Source organism: Nyctereutes procyonoides, unplaced genomic scaffold (genome assembly GCF_905146905.1).
Source record: "Nyctereutes procyonoides isolate TBG_1078 unplaced genomic scaffold, NYPRO_anot_genome, whole genome shotgun sequence".
NCBI lineage: Eukaryota > Metazoa > Chordata > Mammalia > Carnivora > Canidae > Nyctereutes > Nyctereutes procyonoides.
This window is the reverse complement of record NW_026575047.1, coordinates 34,894,040-34,920,975: the sequence shown is the minus strand read 5'-3', so window position 1 is coordinate 34,920,975 and position 26,936 is coordinate 34,894,040. Positions and strand designations below refer to the sequence as shown.

Below are 26,936 nucleotides of genomic sequence, written 5' to 3'. Positions count from 1 at the left end.
GGGCAGGGGAGGGGAAGAGGGATGAGAAAGGGTAGGGAAAGAAAGGAGGGCAGGGGAGGGAAAGGATGTGAGAGGGCAGGGAGAGGAGGGCAAGGGAGAAGAGGGCAGGGGGCCACCCCAAGAGCGGGCGTCTCCTGAACCCCACGAGGCTGCCAGGTGCCAGCAGGCTCAGTGCTCACAGCAAGGCTTCCCAGGATAATGTGATAGCACTTATTATTCCCTGATAGAGTGCCAGAAATGTACCCAGTGAACCATCTGAATTACTTGGGAAAGTGCACAGATGCAGCGATGAGGTGACACCCCAGCAAGGAAATACAGGGAATTAGTTCCTTGAGGTGCGGGAGCCACACTGCCGCAGGGACACAGGGTCACAGTGGCCACAAGAACACACATGTCCCTTTAGGGAGCAACTCTGTGCCTCTCTGCACCATCTCGGCTCCTTGGCCTGGGGGCGGGGGGGTTGAGGGGACAGGGACCGGAGGCTCCGTCCCCTCCACAGAGGGGCCAGATGCTCTACCCAGTGTCATGTAGACTCCAGCTGGAGGTGAAAGCCTCGTGGGGCCCCTCTTGTGTCACCCAGTCCATGTCCACCAGAAGCAGCCCTCACTGAGAACCAGGTGCAGGCCAGGCCCCAACATACAGGAGGACAGATGGAGCCCAGGGGGGTCAAGGACCAGAGCTTAGTGGGAAGTGGCACCTGCGGCCTGGCCCACCCCATCCAGGGGTGGGGGCAGGAGCAGATGTGGATGGGCCACAGGCTCCGGGGGCCGCAGTGAGCCAAGCCAGCAAAGGCAGCCACACGTCCATCTCTTAAACATTGAGGTCTCGTCCACCGTCGCCCAGGTAGGGACGCATCTGGAGGAGGGTGGCACAAATATTAAACCAGACAGCAGTCTCCATGAAGGACTGTGGCCAGCCACGACAAGGGGGCCAGGTCTCTGGTGCCAAGACCCACCTAATGCGGGAGCCAATGCAGCCCCAGCCGGGACACCACATGGCTAATAATCTGGGGGCATTGGGATGACCTGGGAAAACCACTGGCTGATCTAGGTTCCCCAACATGCCCAGTGACCGAGACCTCCTGCACGGTCCACCCAACCCTGAGGGAGGCGGCACTGTGATGTGGACACAGGGGTGGACGTGGGCAAAGCTAGATCCCGTGCTTACAATCCGCCGCTTGGCACGTCACTGTTCCCAGAGGAGAGAAGCTCCCCGAGGGCAGGGCACCATCTGTTCACAGGTCTCGTGGCGCCACCACACCCTTCAGGAATGGCCACGTTTCCCCTGTCACCATGTGGGGGATCAACAGGGTCTCCAGAACAGTGCTCAGATCGCCGTTCTACACCAGTGAGCTCCACCCACCTGCTACAGACCACATGCTTGCAGCCCCCAAATTCCTATGTCCACAGTCAACACCAATGGAAGGGGATTAGGAGGTGATTAGGTCACCAGAGAGGAGCCCTCACTGGCATTAGTGCAATGCTAAGTAGAGACAGGAGTGCTCACTTCTCCTCTCCCTGCCCCCTGCCAGGCAAGGACACAGCAAGAAACCATCTACCTGCAAATCCTCACCAGACACAACAGCTGGCACCTTGACCTCAGATTTCCAGCCTCCAGCACTGTCAGAAATAAGTGTTTGCTGGTGAAGCTACTCCCCGTCTGTGGCATTCTTACAGGGGCCTGAGCAGACCAAGATGCCACCAGCGCCCTGAGTCCTCAAGAAACAGAGTGCCTGCTGGTAAGACAGTGCAACTTCATGCAGCTGGCTCAGCCTTGGCTGGACATGGCGTCCTCAGGTTAATGGGAGGGAAGCTCTAAACTGGGGTGGGGAGGTAGGGGGGTGCAGAGCAGGGACAGGGGAGGCCAGACGAAGGGAAAAGACACAGTGCAGCCAGGGGAGGTTGCTGTAGTTGGATGGAGATCGTGTGTTCGCTGTTGCACATATGCGGAGCACCAGAGCTGGGATGTGTGGGCATCCAATGCATGCTTTTTACATGAATGAATGAATAAGTGAATGAATGAATTTTACTCCATGTCTGGGTGTACATGCCAGGCACATGCCAGGTTCTTAATTATTCAGATAAAATTCAGTACCAAATGACCAGTGGCAGTTTCAACATGGTCTCTAGAGCCCAAACACCACCCACCTCTGACCCAGGAATGGCCTGGGGTAGAGGACGTCCCTATGGAGGGAGAGAGGAGAGGCCCAGGCCCCTAAGACAGGGTTGTGGGAGGGGTTATACAATCACAGATGTGCACAGCAGGTGCATCCCAGGGTGAAAGGCAGCCAGTGCACAGGACGGCCAGGCCTCAGCTCAGCCACACTGGGTCCTGACCCGAGAGCATCTCCTCTCAGACCAGGTTCCTATGCCTTGAATCCTGAAGCCTAAGGATTCTTAACAATGACAACCAAACCTAAAGGAGCAAGTGCTCCAGAGAAGGTGAGAACCCCCAGGGAGAGCTGGAGGCTGGGGAGGCAGATGGGGCATCCTAGACGAGTAGCTTCCTGGTAAATGCAGGATGGAGCCTGGCAGAGGGCCAGCGGGTTTGTGGCTGGGCGGCAGGAGGGCATACTGGTGTGTGTGGACACTCAGGGACTGGGGGCTCCCTGGAAACTGGGCCTCAGCAAGTGTGGGGCATCCAGCTGCAGGTGAGCACAGACAGCTGCACAGACCCAGTGGTCCAGGGGCCTCATCACAGAGTCAAGAGTCCAGCTGCTGCCTCACAGGGGCATGCCTTGGAAAGAACAAAGGAGAAGGTGCCCTTGGACTGCCCCACTTCCACCTGACCATCCCCTCCATATACTCCCCTTGCACTCAATACTCACGGAAAATTCATGAAACATCCTGGTGAAGGCCATACATTTTACATTTCTTCACCCTCGCTTGTGGTTTCATCCCCTAAATCCCATCCCACTCCTGCCACGTCCTCTTCTCCTTCCCCACTCCTCCCAATCCCCACGTGCCTCTGCCCCTGCTCCACCCACCACTGGGCAGTTCTCCCCAGATCCCTCACTCCACCCTCACCTCCTTGTCCACGGAGCAGCCCCTGTGACACATCTGTGCCCCAGCAGTGCACCACCTCTCCCGACACGGAAATTTGTGACACACACCCTCAGCCCCGCTCTCTCTCTCTGAGGCCCCACAGCCCTGGGTTTGACTCTCCGGACTCGGCTAACCCTCTAGACTCACACGCCGCTGGCCTCTACCTGGACGTGAGTACCAGGGAGCTTGGGCCCGCAGGAAAGGTAACATTGCTCCTCTCCAGCCCACGGACAACCAGGTACACGCCCCCCCCTCCCCGCCCCCCATAGAGATCCATAAAACCCAACAGGCCCTTCCCATTCTTGAAATACAATTCCTTCCATAAAAATGCCTCCCTTGCAAAGGAAAGAAAATAACTGTGAATACATCCCTTGTTTACACAACACACCAATTAAGGAAATCACATATCCTTGCATAGATACAACATCCCCTTCCAAACGTTCTATGAAACAAAGTAGCTTTCTCATTGAATATATTCCTTGATGAACGTATTCATCCATCATTTGACAAATACATTTTGTGTTCAATTTTAAACAGTGAATTACTCTCTAACTATAAAATATACAAAATAGTAAAAATGTTTGCATGCAAGCACTGGAATCTGTCTTCTGTTCTGTGCTCTCTGGTGCTACAGACCAAACAGGATTTGCCCTCAATGGCCCAATCTCTGCCTGGGACCCAATACTTGAAGAGAACAGTGGGCAGGCTCCTGGAGGAGACTGCTGGGCTCCCCACTCCCCTGGAAAAGCCTGGGCTGCAGAAGCCCTCAGGGATCACGGACAGACCCTTCCGCTATGAAAGACCAGGGCTCCCAGAGCTCACAGGAACATCCTTGTGTGTCTCAGAGGCTCCAGCCCCAGCAGAAAGTCCCCTCAGTCTGGACCGTTGGTGCCAGAGGTCAGAACATGTCCTATGAGGATCAGGTAGTGGATATCCTAGGCTTCAGAGGCCACAGGATCTCTATGGCAACTACTCACCTGTGCGGCTCTTACCCGCAAGTGGCCACAGATGCTGTGTATGTAAGTTGGTCTGGCTGTGTGCCAGTTTATGAACGCTGAAATTAGAATTTCATATAATTTTCACATCACGAGATATTATTCCTTTATGCGCCCCCAGTCATTTAGGAACGTAAAAATACTTCTTAGCTAGTGGGACACAGAAAAATAGGAGGCAGGCCAGATGCAGCTGATTAGACATAATTGCCCACCTCTGGCCTGAGCAAATAAGCCCAGGTGTCTGGCCCAAGAAGAACCCAGGGGGAATGAGTTTAGCGCAGCTGACTGGCGGACAAGGCACTGCCCTCCCACAGTGCCTGAGCTGCAGTGAGCATCAGGTGGACGTACGAATCTTTCATCCCGGCCCATGCCTTACAGAAGCATAGCTGTGTGGGAAACCCATACCGCATTTCTACCTATTGAGAAAAAAACAAAAACAAAAACAAAAAAAAAAACATTCTTGTAGGCTGAGCTCCCAAGAGAGAACAACCTGGTTCTGCACCAAGCCAGAGCTTTCCCAGGTTTATGGTCAGTCCCATCGAGCCACAGAGGCTGCCATGCCAGACTTGTCCGGGAGGCAGAAGCCCCAGGCACAGAGGTGCAGCAGCCAGTCCCTTCTACTGCTGGGCCTCCTGCTAGGCGCCACTCCCCCAGAGGCCACCCAAGCAGGTCCAGCACAGGGTGAGAGACGGCTCCGCTGCTGGGTGATCTCTGAAGAAGACCTACAGATGCAAAGCCTGCCCCCAGGGACATAGGCAGAGACCACATGGCCAGCAGGAGCCACCATCAACCATGCTGATGAGAGCAAAGGCAAATGCAAGAAGGCTGCATGGACCCACAGAAGCAGCTGGAAGAGCAGAAGCACAGCTAGGAGGCTGGACAGGACGCAGAGACGGGCCATGCTGCAAGAAGCAGGAGTCTGCTCGCCAGGAGGCCCCACAGAGAAAGAAGCACAGAGGGAGGACATGGAGGAGCAAACATTGGGGGAAGACTGGCCTGTAGGAAGCACGTCCAAGCTGCCCTGTGTACCACACCCCCACTATGCACTGTCCCAAGGCCAGGCTCAGGGAGGATGTTCAGGCCAGCTGGTGTCAGAGACCAGCACAGGCTTGGGGTCAGGGTCCTGAAGGCAGCTCACCACTGCTGCAGAAGGAGCAAAGGGATTCCAGTGGGAAGAGGGCAGCTTGCCCTGGCGGTGGGCTGAGAGGGGGCCGGTGCTGGCCCTGCATCATGGGACCTGGGTAAGAGCAAGGCCATGCATACTGCGTCCAGCCAGCCACGGTCCCAGTGCTCCTAGCCAGCCACTTGCACAAAGAGCCCAAGCCTCCAGGAGAAGACCGTATAGAGAAGGTGAAGGGCCTGCTCATATCACGCCCAAGGCTGCTCAGCTTGCAGGGACAATTCAGGGCATGGGGTTCTGGTTTTATTGGTGGCAGGTGACTGGTTTGCTTTTCTACAGAAAAATCCCTGTGATGGTTTCCTGGACTGATGCCCTGTGCCCTGTGGGAGGATGAGGACACCACCTGCTGGGGAAGGATATGAAGATGGTGGGCAAACCCCCCAGGACATGGTCTGGGGAGGGAGGATGTGTGATCCGTCACTGTGCATGCACCACCCAGACAGGGCTCAGCAGAGGCAGGCAGGTGCAGACGGATCATGCGTGAGCCGAGGAAGAGGAGCAGTCTTCCCCTGGCCCATACTGGCCATGGGCTTGGGCAGGCTGCCTGATCACCTTCTCGGTTCGGTGGCTTGTGGGGACAGGGGCTCATGGCCCTCCATGCCCACAGTCCCAATTCCGGTTATTTCTCTGTGTCACTAAAGCAAAAGGGCAGAGAAAAACCCCAAGGTCACAACGAATACCCTTGAAGGACAAGGCGATCCCAGCCTTGAAAACCAGGACAGAGCCTGAAGCTACTGACACACCAAAGTGGGGCTGCGCAGCCTACACCCTCTGGGCTCTGCCTCCTTGGAGGCTGTCGTCCTTGTGGACTGGCTCTGCGATATCCTGAGAAGGAACACATCCAGTGAGCTTCCAGGATAGGAAGGGCTCTCACTTGGCGGCTCTGCTATGGACTACACGGCCCAGTTGATCACACACACAACACATGGCTATCTGTGCAGTTTCCCACAGGGCTATCTGAGATTGGGAGTCCTGAAAAGAGCAGCCAGCCATGCCCAGGGGGCAGGGACCAGGAGAGGCTGGCTGGGCCCAGGGAGGGGGGAATCAGAGAGATCTCTGAGCCTGGACAGAGAACACGCAGCCACAAGGCTCATCCCACTGCTGTTAGCAGGTGCCAGGGAAGTCCTGGAGGGGGGTCCCTGGAACAGTGGCTTTCATCACTTCGGGGAGGAGCCCCGAAGTGCCAAGAGAAGGCAAGGCCCTGAAGATGGTTGCAGGGGGCTGGGGGGCAAGAGCAGGCACATCCCTCCCCAGGTGGCCCTGAGGCTACTTTCTCAGTGTGGCTGTGATATCCTGTGGGTGTGGCTGCAAGGGGGAGGGACATGGAGAATAAGGAGATGCTGTCAGCGGCGCCAGGGAGTCTCTGCTGCTTCCAGCACTGGAGGGTGGTCATGACTCCAGAGATGAGGAGAAAGATCTGGCAAGCCCTGATTGGACAGTGGCCCTGTCACGAATCTCACCTGAGCAGAGGCAGGCCCACAGCACCCCTTTGGTCTGAAAAGTTGCACCAGTCAAGTTAATTTCCTCTACTTTCTATCCAAAAAGAATGCCCAGAATGTAGAATAGGCACTCCGAGAAGTAATCTCCCAGTGACGTAAACGAATAAAAGTAAATCTTACATCTTTTCCAATCTACTTCCTGGCGTGAAGTATGTGACCAATAAATCCTGAGGATGCAGGTCATCACATGTGGAGACATGATTGTCGTCTGGATCCAAAGACTGGACATGGCTGCAAGCAGGTGACACAGAGTGAAAGTCACCCTTGTCTGTAAAGGGATGTCTGCTTGTGATCAACAGTTCTCTGCTTCCTCCTGAATCCTCTACCTTTCTCTTCCAGGAGAGAACAGAGCTCATGCCTATTCAGTTGAAAACGTCTGCTGTGTACACACCCATGGTGGGGAGCTGGGACACGGAGGAGCATCCCAGCTCCTGCCTTGCTCACCTGTGAAGCTGAGTCACAATCTGACTCTGTCCCTCTGTAACTTATGTGTCCCACATACTCCTGCTGCATGAGATCATGTCCCAGAAACTGTTAGTGGGTCAAATGGCAATGCACACTGAGTACCGACTGCTACACCGCTCGGCAACTTCCCTCGAACACCTCAGGTCTACGTGCAGACGTGCTCAGGGTAAATAAATGCACAGCACTGCCTCCTGCGGGGTTGCAGAAAGGCGCCTGGATCTTCACCCCCTGGCCCACAATAATGCTCCACCCAGTCACCAACAAGTACAAGTGTTACTGTACAGGTGTTACCCTAAGCGCACAGGTACATGGAGCAGACAGAGACTGCCCCCCATTGTCAGGAGGGGCTAGGGGCAAACAGGCAGGAAAGAGAAAAGCTGCACACAGATTGCGACCCCTCAGAGGTCAGATTCAAGAAGAGAGAGAATTGTCAGGGAAGCAGATTCTGAAGAGTCGCAGAGAACTTTCCAAGAGCTGAGACTGTCTAAATGGGGAAAAAAAGTGTCTTCTCAGTTTCGTGCGTGTCCAAGCATGCACCAAGCAAGCCCTGGATGACTATCAGGCCATGGCTTTATCATGGGGACTCCTATTGTGGCTACAGGGTTAAGACAAACAACCCATACCATCCTAAGGTATATGACCTTCACCTACTTGGCATAACGTTCTACAGCTTTCAGAGTTAGCCTCGGTCTCTACATTGACGCCGAACTTAGCTTCTCCTCCTCAAACCATGCAGTGAGCTGACTCCCATTTGCTCCATCAGCAGAAGTTGCTTCTCTTAAATCCTGAGGCTCGAAACTCCCTGCCTGCCTTCCACGAAGGATTTCTGGGCACCTGTTTTGTATCAGGTACCATACCAGGCACTGTACTCAAGCTCAAAATTGAGTGGGACGGTCCAATACAGAATCAATGTGTGCTGTGAACCAAAAAATAATAATTTTAAAATGTGTCTTAGAAGACACGTAGTCAAGGCATCTGGATGGCTCAGTGGTTGAGCCTCTGCCTTTGGCTCAGGTCACAATCCTGAGATTCCTGCATCAGGCTCCCTGCAAGGAGCCTGCTTCTCCCTCTGCCTATGCCTCGGCCTCTCTCTCTGTGTCTCTCATGAATAAATAAAATCTTAAAAAAAAAACAATTAAAGAAAAAGAAGACATGTAGCCAAGGGACACAAAGCACAGGTGCCCACGTTTAGCAGAAGGATCCCCAAGTGCTGAGCTTGACCTCACAGGTCAGCCATATCCCCCAAGACTCCCCTCCCTGATGGTGGTCTCTTCTTGCCTTTTCTGCTTGGGTTTATGATCTTATGGCCCCAAACATGGGTTGCTACAATAACATCCAACAAGATAACTTTATGATGGCCCTATAAATTGAATGGTGATCCCCTCCCCCCAGATTCATATGTCAAGGCCCTAACTCCTAGCATGATGGCATGTGGAGGCAGAACCCCCAGGACATGGCTAGGTTTAGATGAGGTCTTGAGGGTGAGGCCTCATGCTGGGATTAGTGTCTCTAGGAGAAGAGGCAACAGCAGGGAACCTGCTTCCCCCTCCCACCCGTGCAGACACAGCGAGGTGGCCGTCCCATGCCAGGAGAGGGGATCTCATCAGGAACCAGATCAGCCCACATCTCGATCCTGCACATCCCAGACTCTAAACTGAAAAAAAGAACTTTTGTCATTTAAGCCATCTGGTCTCCCACACTTTGTCATGGCAGCCTGGGGTTGATTAACACCATTGGTCAATGGTGTCCAGTCATAAAGAATGTTTTCGATTTGGGAAACATGTTCCTCTACACAAGATAACTTAACCTGGTCAAGAGCAATCAAACATTCTTTCCTTTTCACAGACCCCAAGGGAGAAGAGCCATGAGACTGGTGACCATGACCTAGCATCAACCATGCCCTCCCTTCTGCTAGCCCTGACCACTCCAGGAAGCCTTGGAGGCCTCTGAGAAGTTCGACTTTGCTGGGATGGACAGAAGGTCAAGAAAGACTGAATTCTGTGGGCAGCTGGGGCTGCCTTATATATCCTACAAAGATGGCACCCTAAAGCCAACTCTGCTCTTCTAAGCCATGCTCAAAGTAGATAGTACGGGGACGGGCAGGGTCCAGGTATGGCTGAGGGGCCACCAGTACCCCACACCTACGTACAGAATCCGCATCAACCTCAACGATCTTCTACCCTGGCCACAGAAGGAGCACAGCCAGCATCACATGTTCACATGACCACCTCTTCTGTATCCACGGACTGATATACAGTGCTCTCCTCTCTCCTAAATGTCCTCTTCTAGAAGTACTTAATTCACTTGAGCCTTGTGGATAGACTTGGGGACCTGAAATAGGGACCACAAACTACCCCCCTCCAGGTCATCCCATAGAAATGCCAATGAAATAGCCAACTTTACTGAGAGGGTGGGAAAAAACATGCCCATCAAGACTCCACGTGCACACGGCCACTTTGGGGTCCCAGGAGTGGAAGCCTGCCACACCTGAGCAAGTCAAAGATGGGAGCTACACAGAGTCCTATAGAGGCCCCGCACTCCATTGGCATTCTCTGTCTTTGCTATGGTCTGTTTGCACTACACTTGGTTTAGGTGTGCATTTCTTCTGGTTTATCCCTGCCACCTCTGACCAGAGCTCTACCATGGGCACAGAATAGGAGGTCTCCCCATCTCGCACCCCCCCACAGTGCTCTTGCATCCTCTCTGTGCTAAATGCTCTATAATTTTTTCCATTCCATTTTCTAATTCATTAATTCCCCATTCATCTGTGTTTAGTAGCTAATAAATCTGCCCATGGATCTCCTGATTTTGTTTATTTTTCAATGCTATCATTTCCTGACAGCCCACTTGGATTTAACAGCAGCTGGCCAGTTGGCTGCCTTCAAGTGGCTCCTGAGGACCCGGAGAAGGAGCATCTCATGAGGATCTACAACCGATTCAAGATCTGAGGCCTCCTTTCCAGTTCTCCTGAGCTCTAGAAGGCCCAGATACCTGAGGGAAAAGGTGCATCTTCCCCAGGAAAAATGAGATGAAATGTTCTAACAACCAAGCTGCAAGGGAGGAAGCAGATTGAATTTGATGAGAAAAAATAATGCAGTAAGATGGGGTATCACGAGAAATTTCTATCAGTTATATAAACATCGTTTCATGCATTAATGTTCAAAATCAGTAAATTAAGGCTTAAAATGGCCTTCTTAGATGTTTTGACATTAATTTCCTTTTTACTGATTTTAAAATTTTGACCATGGCTTTCTTTGTCTCTGCATGAGCCCGAAAGAGCATAGCCAATCCTTTTATTTTCAAACCTTTGAATCACTTTTTTCAGGTTGTAAATAGTGGTATATGATGGTATAGTTTGGAAATCTATTGTTCTACTTAATTAAGAGAATCTTAATGCTTCTTTGAAAAGCCACCATTTCCCAGGCAGAGATGACACACTGAACTCCTGCCCCATCTCTCTCCTTATCCTGACACCCTGCCAATGATAGTGAGGATATTCCAGTCCTGGATGCCAACAAACTGGCAGTTTCTCTGGGGAAAGAAATGAGAGGTTTAGTTTCTAAAGAAATTTAAATCTCTCCAAAGCGATCAAGGAGTTGGGGAGTGGGAGAAGAGATGGAGGACCATTGTGAGAAGTCTACATCCAATAAACAATTTCTAGAAAGAGAGAATAAAGGATTTATTTAAAAAGAAAAAAAGTATTCAGGGGCACCTGGGTGGCTCAGTGGTTGAGCGTCTGCCTTCGGCTCAGGTTGTGATCCCGGAATTCTAGGAGTCCTGCATCAGGCTCCCTACAGGGAGCCTATTTCTCCCTCTGCTTCTCTCTGTGTCTCATGAATAAATAAATAAAATATTTTAAAAAATTAAATAAGTATTCAGCCCTGAAAGCCAGAAAGGGCCCACTGAATACCCAGGACAGTAAATGAAACAAATCCCCACACCAAGGACCAAACCTTCATTTTATAGATGAGAAAAACCCAAAGAGAAAAAAAGCAGAGTGCCCAAGAGCACAGGGGAGCCAGCTCCAGGACGGGGACACGGTTCTCTTCCTACACTCTCATGCTGCCCAGTGCCCCGTCCCAGGACAGTCTGCTCATCCACCCACCACCTTCCTCCTAAAGCCAACCAGAAGCGCCAGGGTGAGGCATCAGAACAGCCTCACCACTCCCCAGCTGTGAAATGGGGCTACTAACCCCAACTACTGGGAAGACCCAATGGTTCATGGATCCAGAGCCAGGTGAGTTAGTTAGCAGTGGGCATGGTCCTGGCTCAGCCACCTTTGTGGACCTCAGGGTGTCCAGGAACCAAGGGCAGCAGCAGCAGCTGGGGACGGCTCTGAAATGCAAATGTCACCTCCCTCAATCCTGGCCTCCTGACAGAGCCTCAGAGCGGGGGGGGGGGGGGGGGGCAGAGGGGCAGCTCGCTGGTCAAGAAGCCTGCCCTGCAGTGACCATGATGTTGAGACAGGGCAAGCAAGAGCCAAGTCACTACTTGTGTGGCTGCGCCACCTAGTGGGAGACAGGCCTAACAGACCTGCACCTTCAGGGAGCGTCCCCAGCGCCCACTCCTCCCGCCCAAGGCCCTCTGGCCCTCCAACCCTCCTGCCGGCCGCCTCCAACAGACCATCCAGACACAAAGGACAGTCTGCGTTGTCTTTTCGAACACTGTGTACCCAGCACCTAAGCACCATGACTGAAAATGGGCAGACAGGTGACAAACTTGTTGAATGGATAAAGACAAAAAGGCACAAGTCCTAACTTCTAACTTGTCCACAAGATATACAAACTGGCCCCAGTTTGGGCCAGTTAAACAGGTGGAAGGAGATGGGGGCACCAAGCCAACACCAGCACAGGCAGGTTCCAGGCGCAGTCTGGGCACCCTTTTGGGTGGTCTGCTTGGAGCCTGGAAGGGGTGGGAGGCAGGGCATCACAGGTCTGAATTCTGGGGCAAGACCAGGATGGAAAGTAGCAGGAGGGGCAGGGTGAGGAGGAGGACACAGCCAGGCCCCCAGCAGTGTGTGGGGGGGTGCTGGCTGTGAGGAGTGGGGACACCAGGGGCAGGGGCAGCACCAGCAATGAGACAGGGAGGAGGGGCTGCATGCATACAAGAGCCCCCAACAACCCCAGCATGCCCAGGGGAGATGGGGACTTATGGGGGCTTCCTGTTTCCTAAGAGCCCCCTTCTTCCATAAGCACACCTAGTTGTGTCCCCCCCCCCCCCCCAGTCCTTCCTGTATGGCTGGAAAGATGCTCTTCCCTTCCAGACCCTTGTCATGCTCCACAGCACCATGGCTCCAAGAGAAGCAGGACTGGTGAGAGGCGGCACCATGTGCCCAGTGTTTATCCTGTGCCAGGCATCACCCTGAACACCATGAAATATAACCCTCTCGTCCTTACCACAAACCAATGAGGCACCCCATTTTACGTGTCAAGGAGCGGCAGCAATGGTGCAGCCACCAGTGGGCCAGGTCCACCCAGCTTGCCTCCATCCAGCACAGGGTGGCACCTTGCTCACTCCCAACCTGGAGCACACAGAACAGGCCCCCCCTCTGCACCCATAAGGGAGCCGTGTCGTTTCACAGATGGGTAAACAGAGGCCCTCATCTTCTGTAGTGCCTCCTAGCAGACGGCACTCACATCAGCCCCGAGCACAGAGCAGAGGCCTCAGAGTTCTGACACATCTGCCCAGCAAGGTGAGCCACCATAACCTCAGGGATGGTCCCAACATCTCCACCCTCACTGGCTCCTGGGTCTCTGATCAGAGAGAAGGAGTGGGGGGGCATGTGGAAGGGGGAGGAGGTAGAGAAGGAGGAGGAAGATGAAGGAGAAAGAAAGAGGTGAGGTGGGAAGGAGGAGGAGGGAGGGATTCTCAAACTTTGGAAAACACAGCAAGTCTCTGCAGGCAAATCACACCAAAAAAAAATAATTTTTTTTAAGTCACTAGATCTTTCTTTATAAAATCACAGCAAAACACCAACTTGCTTTTAAGTGAAACCTAGAAGGAGCAAATTAACTTCCTTAACATAAATGAAAATACACATCTAAGCCAGGATGTGCATCAGCAACAAGGAGCAGGACAAATCACATGCTAATTACTGTCTGAATGAAGATCTAGTTGTTAATTGCAGCGTGTTTCAGGCATTTCCACATGAGCAACTCACCTGAAAAGCTTTTCAATTTGTATGTCGGGAAAGTTGGTAATTAAACACTTCAAATCCCCTATTGACTTTATTAGAAATATGATAATCCCTACACAGTTAGATTATAATTATTTTATTTGTCAAATGAAGTTGGTATTTAGTTTAGGAAAGTATTAGCCTCACAGCCTTTTTTAAAACTCTCCTGGGACCTGTACTCGACAAGGAGTGTCTGGAGCTGCCCATAAATGGCTGCAGAATCCTGAGAAGGCTCACCAGGCGTGCAAGGAATGGCATCTACAACCACTGATGCCCTTCCTCGGCCTTGTCTTCTCAGGACCCTGACTTCGTCCACTCAGAGACTGCCCCCCTTTCTGAGCGACAATTGCTAAAAGCAGTCTTGTGATACAATGTCACTTTGGTAATGTCTCTGATAAAGAATTTATAAAGTGCAGGAGCCTGGGTGGCTCAGCAGTTGAGCATCTGCCTTTGGCTCAGGGCGTGATCCTGGTGTTCCAGGATCAGATTCTGCATCAGGCTCCTGCAGGTAGCCTGCTTCTCCTTCCTCTGCCTGTGTCTCTGCCTCTCTCTGTGTCTCTCACGAATAAATAAATAAAATATTAAAAAAAAAAGAATTAAAAAACTGCAACCCCAATGCAACCATCAGACAACACCAAACAAAACCAAATTGAGGGATAGTTTACAAAATGATTGGCCTATACTTGGCCACAATGTTAAGGCCATAAAAGAAAAACAAACAAAAACAAAGAAGCCTCTGAGCAATTACTCCAGAATTATAAAGGGACATCACAAGGTTGGATCCAGAAGGTATGATGTTAAGTGAAATCAATCAGACAGAGGCAGACAAATACCATACGATGCACTTAGATATGGAGTATAAGAAACAAAACAAATGAACAAATAAAAAAAAAACAGATTCTTAAATACAGAGAACCAACTGGTGGTGCTGGGGGAAGGGGGAGGTGACTTGATACAAAGGAGATAAAGAGTTATGTATAAATATCCAGTCATAAAATAAATAAGTCCCAGAGAGGAGAAGTACAGCATGGAGAATATAGTCAACAATGTGTGGCAACCTCACTTACAGGGATGAGCATGAAGTCACGTAGAGACTTGTTCAATCACTATGTTGTGCACTGACACGGATGTGACTCGCCCACCTGACACTGATGTGACTCGCGCACCTGACACTGATGTAACTTGCGCACCAACACTGATGTAACTCGCCCACCTGACACTAATGTGACTCGTGCACCTGACACTAATGTAACATCGTGTGTTAATTATACTACAGTTAAAAAAAAAAGATCCTACAAAAAAGGAGACATCATTGCTCAATACAATTTGTAATCCTGGACCACACCTAGGTCCAGGAAATCAATGTTTCAGGCTCTGAAGAACACATGGTTTAAGTATTAATAAGGTCTCTGGGTTAGTTAGTACTGTCTAATTAATGCTAATTTCCTGAGTTGGGTCACAAAGTGTGGTTCTATGAGAGAATGTTCTCCTTCCCAGTGATGGGGGTGTCGCTAAACACCACAATCAAGAAAGAACTGAGACATCTTCGGAGCAGCTTTTATTGCAGCGTGGGGACAGACCTGTGGGCGAGCACTGCCCTGGGATTGTGAGGCCAGACTGATTGTATACTCTCAGGTTTGGGGCGGGGAAGATAACGTGTCTCAGGAATTTCTGCATGTTGAAAGCAGGTGTCCAGGACCCCGGAGGTCTGGCTGGGAGCAAGGTAAGATTGTTTCCAGTCTCTCCAAAAACTCGAAGGCAGCCTTGAGTCCCCTGAGGAACACCATGCTCTGCGGATCTCAGGGGATGACATGATTCTTCATTGGTTTGCCATCTGGGAGACATGGAGACCGATTCAGTCATTCACTCAACAAATATGTGTTAAGCATATTTGTATACAGCAATTAGGTGCCAGACCTCGTTCAAGGTACTGGGGACAGCGTGGTTTAAAAAATAAAGTCCCGGGGATCCCTGGGTGGCTCAGCGGTGTGGCTCAGCGGTTTAGCACCTGCCTTCAGCTCAGGGTGTGATCCTGGAGTCCTAGGATCGAATCCCACATCAGGCTCCCTGAGTGGAGCCTGCTTCTCTTTCTCTCTCTCTGTCTCTCATGAATAAATAAATAAAATCTTTTAAAAAGTAATAAAAAATAAAGTCCCAACTCACAGGGAAATGAAATGACTCCAGGGTTTCTGGCAAATCCATGCATGTGCTCCCCACCACCTCCACCAAAATACCCCCCAATTCTCATACCTCACCCATGTCCCCTGCCTTGGGACGCAGTGCCCCACTCACCCAGTGACTGAGTCAGGAGCCCTGCTGCTCGGTCACCCCATCAGCCATATCCAGCCTGTCATCCAGCTCAACTGGTGTGTCACTGCTTAAGTACCTCAGGCTCCCTGCACCTCCCCCCATGTCCACTGCCCGCTGAGGAGGCCTCCCCCACCCCCACCCAGACTGTCCACACGGCCTTGCAGCAGGTGTCCCTCAGCCGGCTGGTGGACTCAACAGCCGGGGAGATCTTTCCAGAACCGTCCTCCCATCACATCACACCCTGCTCACAACACTTCGGGGGCTTCCTGTTGCACCTGGAAACAAAGACTCCCTTCTTTCCTCTTACTTATTTTAATGATAGCCTCATGCATGCAATTCCTTAATAAACAGCTGACTCTCCAACCACACACCCGGCTCTGCACACGACTGTGAGCACGCAGTTGGCATTCAAATTAATATTTGTTTAATCAGGTTAACAATTAAATAATTAAGCAATTATTTGCTAATTATAATTAAGCAATTAAAATAATTAATGTCTGGTTTTGGCCAGTGAATGGAGATTCACTGCCACTGGGGACCTGGAGGGGGGTGGGTAGGAACTGTAGGAGGTGCAGGCCTGGCTGATCTGGGGGACACACGGACAGATGCGCCAGCTGGGGGCTGACATCAGGGAAAGGCACAGGCCATTGTCCTAACTGGAGCTGTACACCCGAGCTCACCCCTTCAGCATCCTTTATCTATCAGAGGAGCAGGCTGGGGTACACCTGTCCCCTGCTGTCAGGCATGCTGTCAATCCCTTGCATAGAACTCTCCCAACTGTGCCTGTTCTAGAGAACATTCTGGAGAACTGTTGAATATGCGTGCAGTCAACCTGTTTTGCTCAGCATCCTCCTACCTGCCCCCACCCCAGGACAAGAGCACAGCACCCTCCATGTGGGGAGGCAGGGTGCTCAGGGAAGGCTGCCTGAACCGAACTGGAAGTTTTCTGGTATGAAATGCTTTCAAAAGGAGGGAACACAGCTGTGATCCTTGATCACATTCATTCATTTTATTCTTTGGGGGACTTGGAATCCATCAAGCATATCAAATTATGGCAAATGATCCCAGACTACGCCTCATTTCAAACTGCTGATGGGATAGAAACATCAATGCTGTTCTAAAAATAATAATAAAAAAATTTTGCAGTTCCGGTATTTCACATTTAAATTCACTTCCTTCCTGGGTATCATTATTAGCTGAGAAGCGTCATCCTGCTCTCACGGCCACCATGGTTTCCTACCCTCAAGTGGTGGTCATGAGAGCTGGTCCCTTCACGTTCTGCTGGCCACTCGCCCCACAGTCATCTGGGCTCCATCGGCCAGACATCATACAAAGTCCCATCCCTGCAGACTGGCCTTCCCCACCCGGGTGCGGCAGCAGGTTCAGCAGTATCCATGCCCCCGACCCCCCTAATGCCAGCCCCATGCCACCTCCTCCACTGTCCTTGGCCTCTGGCCTCTGTCCAGCAAGCAGTCTAGACATCACCAGTGCCCCCCACAGGTAAACACTGTGTGGACACTCCTCTGCCCCTGCCCACCCCTTGCCAGGTTTCCCAGATGCTTTGCCACATAGTCAGAGGTCCCTCCAAATAAGAGAATATCATTTGGGTTATAGCCATGAATTAAAAACTTGGGGGAATAATTAATGTCAAGCCTCCTGGTGCCTCAACATCTGGAAATGAGCTCATTAATTGATGTTACAAAGAGCAGTATTGTAGGTGTCCGGGCCTCCCTTCCATCACTTAGCAATTTCAGTGGCTTTTTCTTTCATCACCATGAGGACAGTTTGGTGGGCTGGTCATAAAATGGGCAGGAAGATGCCCCCACTCAAGAGGTGAAGAGCCTCAGGTGGCCAGAGAAGGTCACCCAGGGCCCTAGGGAGAATCTGGTGTCTGGAAGAAGACCCTCCTCCCCTCTGGTTCCCCACTCTGCTGCCAGCAAGGTTTTCACTGATCCGGCTCTCGAAGGCCGGGGATCCACCCACGAAGCTTGGTTTGAGCACCAGCTCCCCAGATGCTCTCCTGGGGGTCCTTCCCCCTGCCCTATATACATTAAGTCTCTCCTTTCATCACCTGGGCCTGGGTAAAGAGGTGCCCAATGCAGGTGTCACCAGATCAAATACACACACACACACACACACACACACACACACACACACACACACCTCTACCCTCACCCCTTAAAACCTCCCAAATGTACATCTGAAGTAGAAATAACTGCCGTGAACCGTCTAAGCCACAAAGCACAGGCAAAGGGTATCCCCACACACACCCAGAGCCCTGGGGACTGATCAGCCAGGGGGGTCAGCTGGGAAATGCGTCCTAGAGACATGCGTGCATAGTCAGCAATGATCCAAGGTTTCTGGGACGGTGAACGTTCCCCACTGCTGGAGAAGGCCTTGTGGAGGAAGTGAAGGGGGACCATGTCCTGCTCTTCTACTTACATAGTGGGGACCCCAGGCACGTCTCTGAGCCAGGCTGAGCCTCTGCACTAACCTCTGTGGAAACCAACAGGAATAAGAACACATAAACCCATTCAACTGTCCAATTCTGCTTCCAGGAGTGAACCTAAGGGCAGAAAGAAATCACGTAGTTACATCTTTCTCTCCAGGGACATCTATGACCATAGATGGTCATAAACATAAGAGACTGAGGGAACAGACTAGGGCAGGGCCCTAGAACAGAATCTGCCAGCATCCCTACCATTGATGAAGGGAGGATATAGCAAAAACAGAACAATACATCCAGAATCTAAGAGCTAGGGGGAAAGTCTGTAATAACACATACAAAAATGTTAATAGTGAGTAGGGGGAACTACCTTCCCGTTTTTGTACATTTGCCAACTTTTTTTCCCCTAATGAATATTTATCCTTATTGCTGCAGTCGGGGGAGGGGAAGATTATGAGAGGGGGACCCCTCCACAGGCGCAAGGTGACCCCAGGCTCTGGCCACTCACAGCATAGCCAAAGTGGTCAAAGACACCCCCCTGCTTCTCATATGATGTGTGAAACTGGGAATCACCTGCTTGTGAACATTTTTGCTTCTTTGTGGATTTGCCTGGGAAATGGTCAAACTGTTGCAGTCCTGAAAGCTACAGAGGCTCCTTATCTGCAAAGGGTCCCAGCCTCGAACTGCTGCTCCAGCCTGCGGCATCCAATCACAGGGCACTGGATGTATCCTTTGAACAGAAAGGACACGGCTCCCTGTGTGGCGTCTGAGCCACCTGCCTCTGGGCACTGAATCTAGGGCCAGTCCGGAGTCTACCTTATTTGCAGCTGCTGGTAATTACACACTCATCCACAGCTCCACACACAAAACAGAAGGCAGGAAGGGGAGCACCCCTTCCGGGAGGACTCTAGGGGGACTTTAATAAAGACCCGGGTGAGGATGGGCCTTCCACTATACTACCAGTTAGTCGCCGGGTTCTTACCAGCCTGACCTCCCTCCTTCTGGGGAGGATGATAAGATTTGTGCATCTCCAAGCTTCCTTTATAATGAGATAAAGTGTGGAGGAACTGGTTGGGGTAGGGACTACCCTGAGAGGATTTACAGAACAAAATCAGTTCCCACAAATAAAGGCCAGAATCTAAACTAGACAGCTCTGGCCTACCGTTTCAGAGACCCACAAATTCACGATCTATGGCTTTGCTTTATTGTCTTCAAGGCAGGCATGTACAGGCAGCCACATCCAAGACTGTAACACAATTCCCTGGCACCCGTCCACCCATGTACCCGTGCATCCATGTACCCGAGCACCCACTGTACTGGATGCCCACTGCCCAGCAGGTGGTATGGCAGGTGCAGGGGCTGCACAGGAAAGAAGGCATTCCTTGCCCCCCGTGGAGCCTACAGGCCAGCAGGAGACCCAGGCATTGACCAATGAGCACACAATTTACCATTTCACTCCCAATGAGAAGTGCTCCAAATGCAGAGGGCTCCGGCAGAGTGCAGGACAGGCACGCTGGATCCGGATCAAGGCATCAGGGGAGCCCCCACCCCACCTCCAGCTGGGTCAGAATTCAAGCTGAGATCAGGAGAAGGGAAACACCTCAGTTTGGGCAGTAGGTGAGCAGTGGGGTGGGAGAAATAGATGAACGCGGTGTCAGCAAAAGCCCTGGGGTGGACAGGCTGGCCGGGAGACCGCATTCAGCCCACAGGGCATCCCATGTAGTGCCCGTGGCCACCAGCCTGCCCTGTGTCATAACCGCTCCCACCAGCCGGACCACACCAGGCTACACTTGACAGATGACAGCCCAGCACTACCGTGACTTTAGGACGGGGTGGAGGGGAGGATGCAGAAAGGATGTCCCCAAGCATGCAACTGGAGCTCTAAGTAGGGGTGCTGCCTGGGGTTGGGGGAGCTTTTGGGATCTCATCCTCCCCGAGAACACTCAGAGGAGCTACTGCAAGGCTGATGTCCCTCCCAAAGTGCTCCCGTCTACAGCCAGGGTCCCCAGGGCCCTGTGGCCACCATCTGTTCACAGCTCAGCCCCGTGTCACCCTAAGCCAACTGGTTCACTCCAACCCAATCGTCCCAGATGAGGCCTCAAGCAGGCCTGCTGGGCCCTGTGCCCCTACCACCCAGGCGGCAGGACAGCAGCCTGGGCCACCACTCCTCCTCTTTCCTCACACTCTCGCTTGCCCCTCACCACACAGTCCTGACGGTTCTGCCCCCAAAAGAAAGTCCCTGGTGTGGGTGCCCACGGGGGAGGTGCCTGGCCCCACTGCTAATGGACCAGAATGGGCCCAATGCTCCCAGTGCCAGTGCCGTTCAGCATCCTGGTCCCAAAGCACATCTCACCTCCTTCCTCTTCTCTCCCTCTCCCTTGCCAGCCAGGCCCCCGTCAGCAGCCTCCAACTGCAGTCCTGCCTCTCCTCCTCCTTCCAGTCTGCTCTCCACACAGCAGCCAGGGACAGCACGGTGAAGTGGCAGTCAGGGCTCTCCCTGCCTCAGAGGTGGCTTCCTCTGGGGCCTAACCCAAGCTCCATGACCTCCCATGAGCCGGCCTCCAGCCACAGGCTGGCTTCTTGCACCACTTCACCCTTACTCACCATCCTCCAGCCACTCTGGCCTGCTCTGGTTCCTCAAAGCAGACCGGCACTTTTAACCTCAGGGCCTTTGCAGAGGCTTTTCCCTGTGTCCAGAATGTGCCTCCTTGCCCCGTCTCTCTTCATTCCTCAGATCTCAACTTACAGGTTGCCTCCTCGAGGCAAGAATATAGAAGACAGCCTCTTCAACAAATGGTGCAGAAACATGCAGAAGAATGAAACGGAACCACTCTCTGAAACCGTAACACAAAACTAGATTCAAATGGATGGAAGATCTAAATGGGAGACCTGAAACCACAAAACTCCTAAAAGGAAATGTAGGCAGTCATTTTGGACATTGGCCATCACAACATCTTTCTAGATGCATCTCCTCAGGCAAGGGAAACAAAAATAAAAATGAACTATTGGCACTTGAACAAGATAAAATGCTTCTGCACAGTAGAGGAGACCGCTAACAAAACAAAAAGGCAGCCCACCGAATGGGAGAAGATATTTGCAAATAGACACTTCTCCAAAGAAGACATCCAGACGGCCAACAGACACATGAAAGATGCTCCACATCACTCAGTATCAGGGAAATGCAAGTCGAAACCTCACACCAGTCATAATGGTTAAAATCAACAACACAAGAAACAAGTGTTGCTGAGGATGTGGAGAAAAAGAAACTCTCGTGCACTGTTGGCAGGAATGCAAATGTTGCAGCCATTCTGGAAAATAGTACAGAGGTTCCTAAAAAATGAAAAATAGAATTATCATATGATCCAGCAATTCTGCTGGTTGTTTACCAAAAGAAAATAAAGACTAATTCAAAAGGGTACATGTAACCCTGCGTTTACTACAGCATGATTTATAATAGCCAAGACTAGAAAGCAACACAAGTGTCTATCAATAGATGAATAGAGATGTGATACATACATATACACACACACACATACACACACACACACACACACACAATGGAATATTAGTGATAAAAAAGAATGAGATCTTGTCACTGTAACATGAACGAACCTAGAGGGTATTATGCTCAGTGAAATAAGTCTGACAGAGAAAGACAAATACTATATAATTTCACTTATGAGAGCTAAAAACAAAATAATAAACAAAAATTCATAAATACAGAGAACCCAAACTGATGGTTGCCAGGAAGGAGGGGAGTCAGGAAATGGGCAAAATGGGTAAAGGGGCATGGGAGGTCCAGGCTTCCAGTTACGGGATGAGTAAGTCACAGGAATAAAAGGTAGAGCACAGGGCATAGAGCTAATGGTATCATTAATAGTGCTGTGTGGTGACAGGTGGTAGCTGCACTTGTGATGAGCCCAGCATAATGCAAAGTGTTGCAGAATCACTATGTTGTACCCCTAAAACTAATGTAACACTGCATGTCAACTATACTCAACCGCAACAAAAAATAAAGTCATATAGGGGCACATAGGTGGCTGAGCGGGTTAAGCATCTGCCTTCGGCTCAGGTCATGATCCCAGGGTCCTGGGATAGAGCCCCACATCCAGCTCCCTGCTCAGTGGGGAGCCTGCTTCTCCCTCTGCCCCTCCCCCTGGCTCATGCTTTCTCTCTCTCTCAAATAAATATCTTTTAAAAAAAGAAAATCAGATAAATTTTACAAAGTTAACCTAAACCTGAAATATAATCTCGTAAAGCATTTCATTACATATCTGTTTTGCTTAATTAATATCTATTTTATTTTACAAATGTATACGTATCCATGTTAGAATGCATCCCATCTCTGCAGCAAACAGTGAGTGGTAGGAACTTGATCATAAAACACTGCCTATCAGAACCTCCTGTTACCTTAACATTAGACCAGGATATCCATCACCTCAGCCAAGATCCATGGGTCCCCGAGTCCACCTTGTCTCACCTATAAAACATCTCATAATAGGGAGCAGTAATGATGTTTGTGTTAAGTGAATACCTGCAATCGCTCGTGCAAGATAACAAGCAAATATCAGGACGTCTCGATGAATCAACCAAACTCTTTAAACGACGACTGCCTACAAATCCGAGGATATAATGTCCTTTAACTTTTTTTTTGTAAGAACTGTCATATCAGAGAGCTTTGATTCTAAACTGATCGATATCACATTTGCTTTGTATGGAGTCATCTATAAGAGAAAGCAATAAAATCAAATGCTAACAAAAACTTTAAAAAAAAAAAAGATTTATCCTCCAAGAGACAAACCTCAAATTGCCTTCATTTTTTCCTACCATTTACAATTTTATAACTAACTTATTTGTGTGATTCTTTATGGCTATGTGTGCCCATGGGCTGTAAGCAGCTCAGCAGCAATGGCTGTCCTGGTTTTACTCATAGTTTTATCTGATCACCTGGAACCTAGCTCTTGGTACCTGACACATAATAGTTCCTTAGTAAATATTGGCTGAGGAAGAAATAAACCTCTTTTTTTAGGTATCATTCCTTTCACTTGGCAGAAGCCAAAAGGCTATCAGCTCATCACTAGGCTCATAGCACATGCCTACGTGGTAAACTTTATAAAGATTTTTTACTGAAAAGAAGACCAACACTGTATGTTAACTAACTGAATTTAAATAAATTTGAAAAAAAAGAGAGAGAGAGAAGACAACCGTATGTTTTACATGTGGATGGTCTGGCATCAAAATGGACTTTTTGCCTAATGCATGGTACTAGACTGATTCTAAACACACGTTTTCAAAACATCCCTGAAATGTCTGCACAGCGTATAACTGATGGTGTGTCAGAGTGTTGAACTGGCAATTTCTGCCTCAGGAGGAGATAAAACAGCGACGTGTCTTGCATTGACTGGTTCGCGGGTTCCACGGAACGCAGTATGTAAAGAACTCGGGCCTTACGTGGTCAGCTCGGTGGGACATCTATCTCTACGTAGGGCAGGGCCACTGGCCACAAGCACCCCATGCCTCCCTCCCAGATTCTGAGTTTATCCCACTGTCGGTGTCCCTCTGGATCCCCAAAAGCATTGATAGGACAGCCACTGGAGGGCTCCCCAGGCCTTCACAAGTCTGCCCACGTAACACCAGCCCAGAATGACCCTACATTCTCTGTAGGACATACTCTCTCTTTTAAAGGCCAGGTTTCAGAAGCTAGCTCCCCACAAGGCTTTCTCTGGGTTCCCGGCATGATGCAGGCACAGCCGTCCAACATGTATTCCCTTGTACCTTCTGTTATGAAGTTATTCTCCTTATGCCTCCCCTGTTAGCCTCAGAACCCCCTGAGGTCAAAGAGCATCCTTCCTGACCTTACAATCTCCTGAACCCTTCAGAGTGCTTGGTACATCAAAAGTGTTCAATGTGTCTGTTGGACTGACCCAAACGTCCCTACGTCTACAGCTGTTTGTCCAGAAGACCTTCCTGGACCATGCAATCAGTTCCAACTAAAATGTCAAAGATCAGAAACACGGAGAGAAAAGAAGTCTAGTAGCTGATTTCAGAAAAAAAAGAAAAGAAAAGAAAAGAAAAGAAAAGAAAAGAAAAGAAAAGAAAAGAAAAGAAAAGAAAAGAAAAGAAAAGAGAAAAGAAAAGTTCTAAGTCTCTGAAACATTCCTTTAACATGTGCAAGCATGCCTTATTAATTACCTTGCAAATGCTCATTGCAGGAAATGTCCTGATAATGTCTAATTCCTGATGTTCTCTGGTCTGACTGTACCTGAGTCCCTCATGCTTCAGCTACAAAAGATTAAGGTGGAGTGATGGCATTGGAAAAGAAGTCCCCTTGTGCCCTGTGCCATTTCAGTTACAGATAACCCTCTACGCGTGAAACTAATCCAAACCTTCCCTATTCCATATGAATCAGAAATGCCTAAATATCACCCAGAAAGGAAGGGAAGCAAATAATGCACACTTGCAACAGAAGTTTCTAGGACTCCATTCCCCGGTGTAGAGGACATATGTCATCCCCAGCCAGAGAGAATAGGGAAAATCGGCATCCGGTGTAGGGCCTGGTAGTATGGAATGTCAGGTGTCACTGGAGACCCAGACTGCGGGGACAGAAGCCAGGAGAATTGTGGAGAGCCCAGGCTTTCTCTCCTCAGAGAGCATACCTCCCTCGGAGAAGCTGCTAGAATCTGGACCTAAAAGCCAAACAGGAGATCTGGAACAGGCAAATCAGAGGTTTAAATGGAGCTCCTATGGCCTGAACTACCAGACAATGTGAAGACTTCAGCTTTGTCCAGTGTCACGGACCCCAGATTGCCCTCACCACGCCTCACAAAGCAGGGGTGCTGTGTGCTGAGGGGTGTGCTGGCAGGCAGCCGTGAGCTAGGAAAACGAACAAGTGGGCAGGTGTACAGAGGTGACAGGCTGTGGCCTTTGTACCCTGGGCACGAAGTAGCAGCACAAATAAATTTCGGTGCCTCCCGGTGCATTTGCCTATGTTTACCAAGCTCTTACTCTTTGCAAAGCAACAACATCTGGGGAGAGGTGTGATGCAGGAGGAGGAGGAGGTGTTCAAAGACGCGTCGGAGGACTCCTGCCCTGGATCGATGGACTCTGGGCAACAGGCTTGGGTGCCTGGCCTCTCTTTGCCAATCAAATCTGAAGTCTTGGGCACCTGGGTGGCTCAGTGGCCGAACATCTGCCTTTGGCTCAGGTTGTTGATCCCAGGGTCTTGGTATTGACTCCTGCATCAGGTTCCTCACAGAGAGCCTACTTCTCCCTCTGCCCGTGCCTCTGCCTCTCTCTGTGTGTCTCTTGCGAACAAATAAATAAAATCTTTAAAGAAAAAAAAAATCTGAAGTGTTCTCTTGGGCTTTGCTGTATCCCTTCAAACTATATCTTTTCTCCCAAAGGAGAAGGTGGACGTTCATACTAGACAAGAACCACATGGCCCACAGATCTGAGTGTCATCACAAGGGACCGGAGAAGAGGAAAGACTTTTCATTTGAGAAGACCTCTCTGTGCTCGGGATGTCTGGCATGTCTGCCAATGCAGATAAGACCAGAAGACACCTGGTCTGCCAAGCAAGCCAGGTGTTTCCAGAGAGTAAGACAACCCCTCTCCTGCATCATGTGAGTCTCCCACCTTCGAAGGCACAGGAAGCTGCCCCATATTTGTCTCAGACAGCTGGTGGAACAGTGTAAGGGACAAAAACGGTGTCCCTTTTTTGAAAGGTGACATGAGGGTATATGGGTGTGTATATATTATGTGAAGATTCTCCCCGATTTTATTCCTCTTTCCAACATAAACCTATATCGGACTAAAATATCCTCGTTTGATTGCCTTTTTTTAAAATTTTTAAACGTTAAAGCATTTGAGCCCATCAATGTGCTGTTGACCTGTAAGCAGTGGAGCGGGCTTGGAACTGCAGATGCGAGGGGGCAAGCAAACTGGAGCCGGTGTGTTCAGGTGCGCCACATTCCCCTTCAGTGGCCTGGACCACACATTCATGACATGCTCTTCCAAGGCTCCTTGCTTCTCTGAAGGAGACTCCTTCCTTGGAACTACTGGGACCCTCCACCTCTGTGTGTCCACATCTGAGCAGTGCCAAGCCCAGGCCCCACCTGCCCCGAGGCGCCATTCCTCTGTTGCAAGCCAATGCCAAGAAGTCGGACCACCCTCCCCCCACCACGTGCCCATTTCGGCCTCCCCGCCTCGCCTCCCGCCTCGCCTCCCCGCCTCCCCGCCTCGCCTCGCGGCTGGCTCCTTCCAGGGTGATCCAGCCGAGGCTGTCGGGTCAACCTTTCAGAAGAACAGTGATCATGTGACTTGCCTGTTCAATAGCACCGAGGACTCCCGCATGCAGGGCGGAGGGAGCCCAGGCCCAGACTCCTCGGATGTCCCTCAAGTCCGACCAAGTCCGTGAGACCCCGCGGCTCCTTCCTCCTTCCCACGGCCCCACGCCCCCCCGTCAGGTACCCCCTGAGGCCTACCCGGGAGAGTCGGCCACGCGGCCCCCCGAGACCCCGGCGCGACCCCGGCCCTGCGAGCGCCCGCCGGCGGTCCCGGCCGCTGTGCTCCGAGGGCTCCGTCCTCCCAAGTCCGGGGACACTGCTCCGCCTCTGCTGGGCGCGCCGCCCTCCCGCCGGCGGGGGCCTGGCCTGGGCGCTCCCGGGGGCCGGCCCGAGGCTGGCGGGTCCTGCCTCCTCCTGGGGAACCCGGGGCCGCGGCGGGGCGAGCCGGGAGGCGTCGGGGCGCGACACCCAAAACCTGAGAGCAGCCGGCCCGGGGCCCCGCGGGGCGTCCTCGGAGGCCGCCCGCCCCCCGCCCCC

At 51.1% G+C, this 26,936-nt stretch overlaps 1 protein-coding gene and 1 long non-coding RNA gene across 5 annotated transcripts in view; both read right to left on the bottom strand.

Moving 5' to 3' along the window:
* The window catches only part of ARNT2 (aryl hydrocarbon receptor nuclear translocator 2), a 153,863-nt gene that overhangs the window by 126,420 nt on the left and 507 nt on the right, over positions 1-26,936 (bottom strand). The window contains exon 1 of one of the 2 annotated variants that reach the window (XM_055326402.1): positions 26,438-26,572. The exons of the other annotated variant lie outside the window; for it this stretch is intronic. The gene's annotated coding sequence lies outside the window, so the exon portion shown is untranslated. Of the gene's footprint in view, positions 1-26,437; positions 26,573-26,936 lie in introns of those variants that run through there. 2 annotated transcript variants of the gene reach the window in all.
* On the bottom strand, positions 14,902-26,865 carry LOC129510322 (uncharacterized). Of its 3 annotated transcripts, XR_008664568.1 has the most exons (4): positions 19,563-19,688; positions 18,688-18,844; positions 18,111-18,234; positions 14,902-15,192 (listed from the first exon to the last, which is right to left on the bottom strand). It is a non-coding gene; the product is annotated as an uncharacterized LOC129510322 (long non-coding RNA). The 3 variants fall into 3 exon arrangements; XR_008664570.1 differs by lacking the exons at positions 18,688-18,844; positions 19,563-19,688 and adding an exon at positions 26,598-26,865; XR_008664569.1 differs by lacking the exon at positions 18,688-18,844 and having other exon boundaries at positions 19,563-19,678.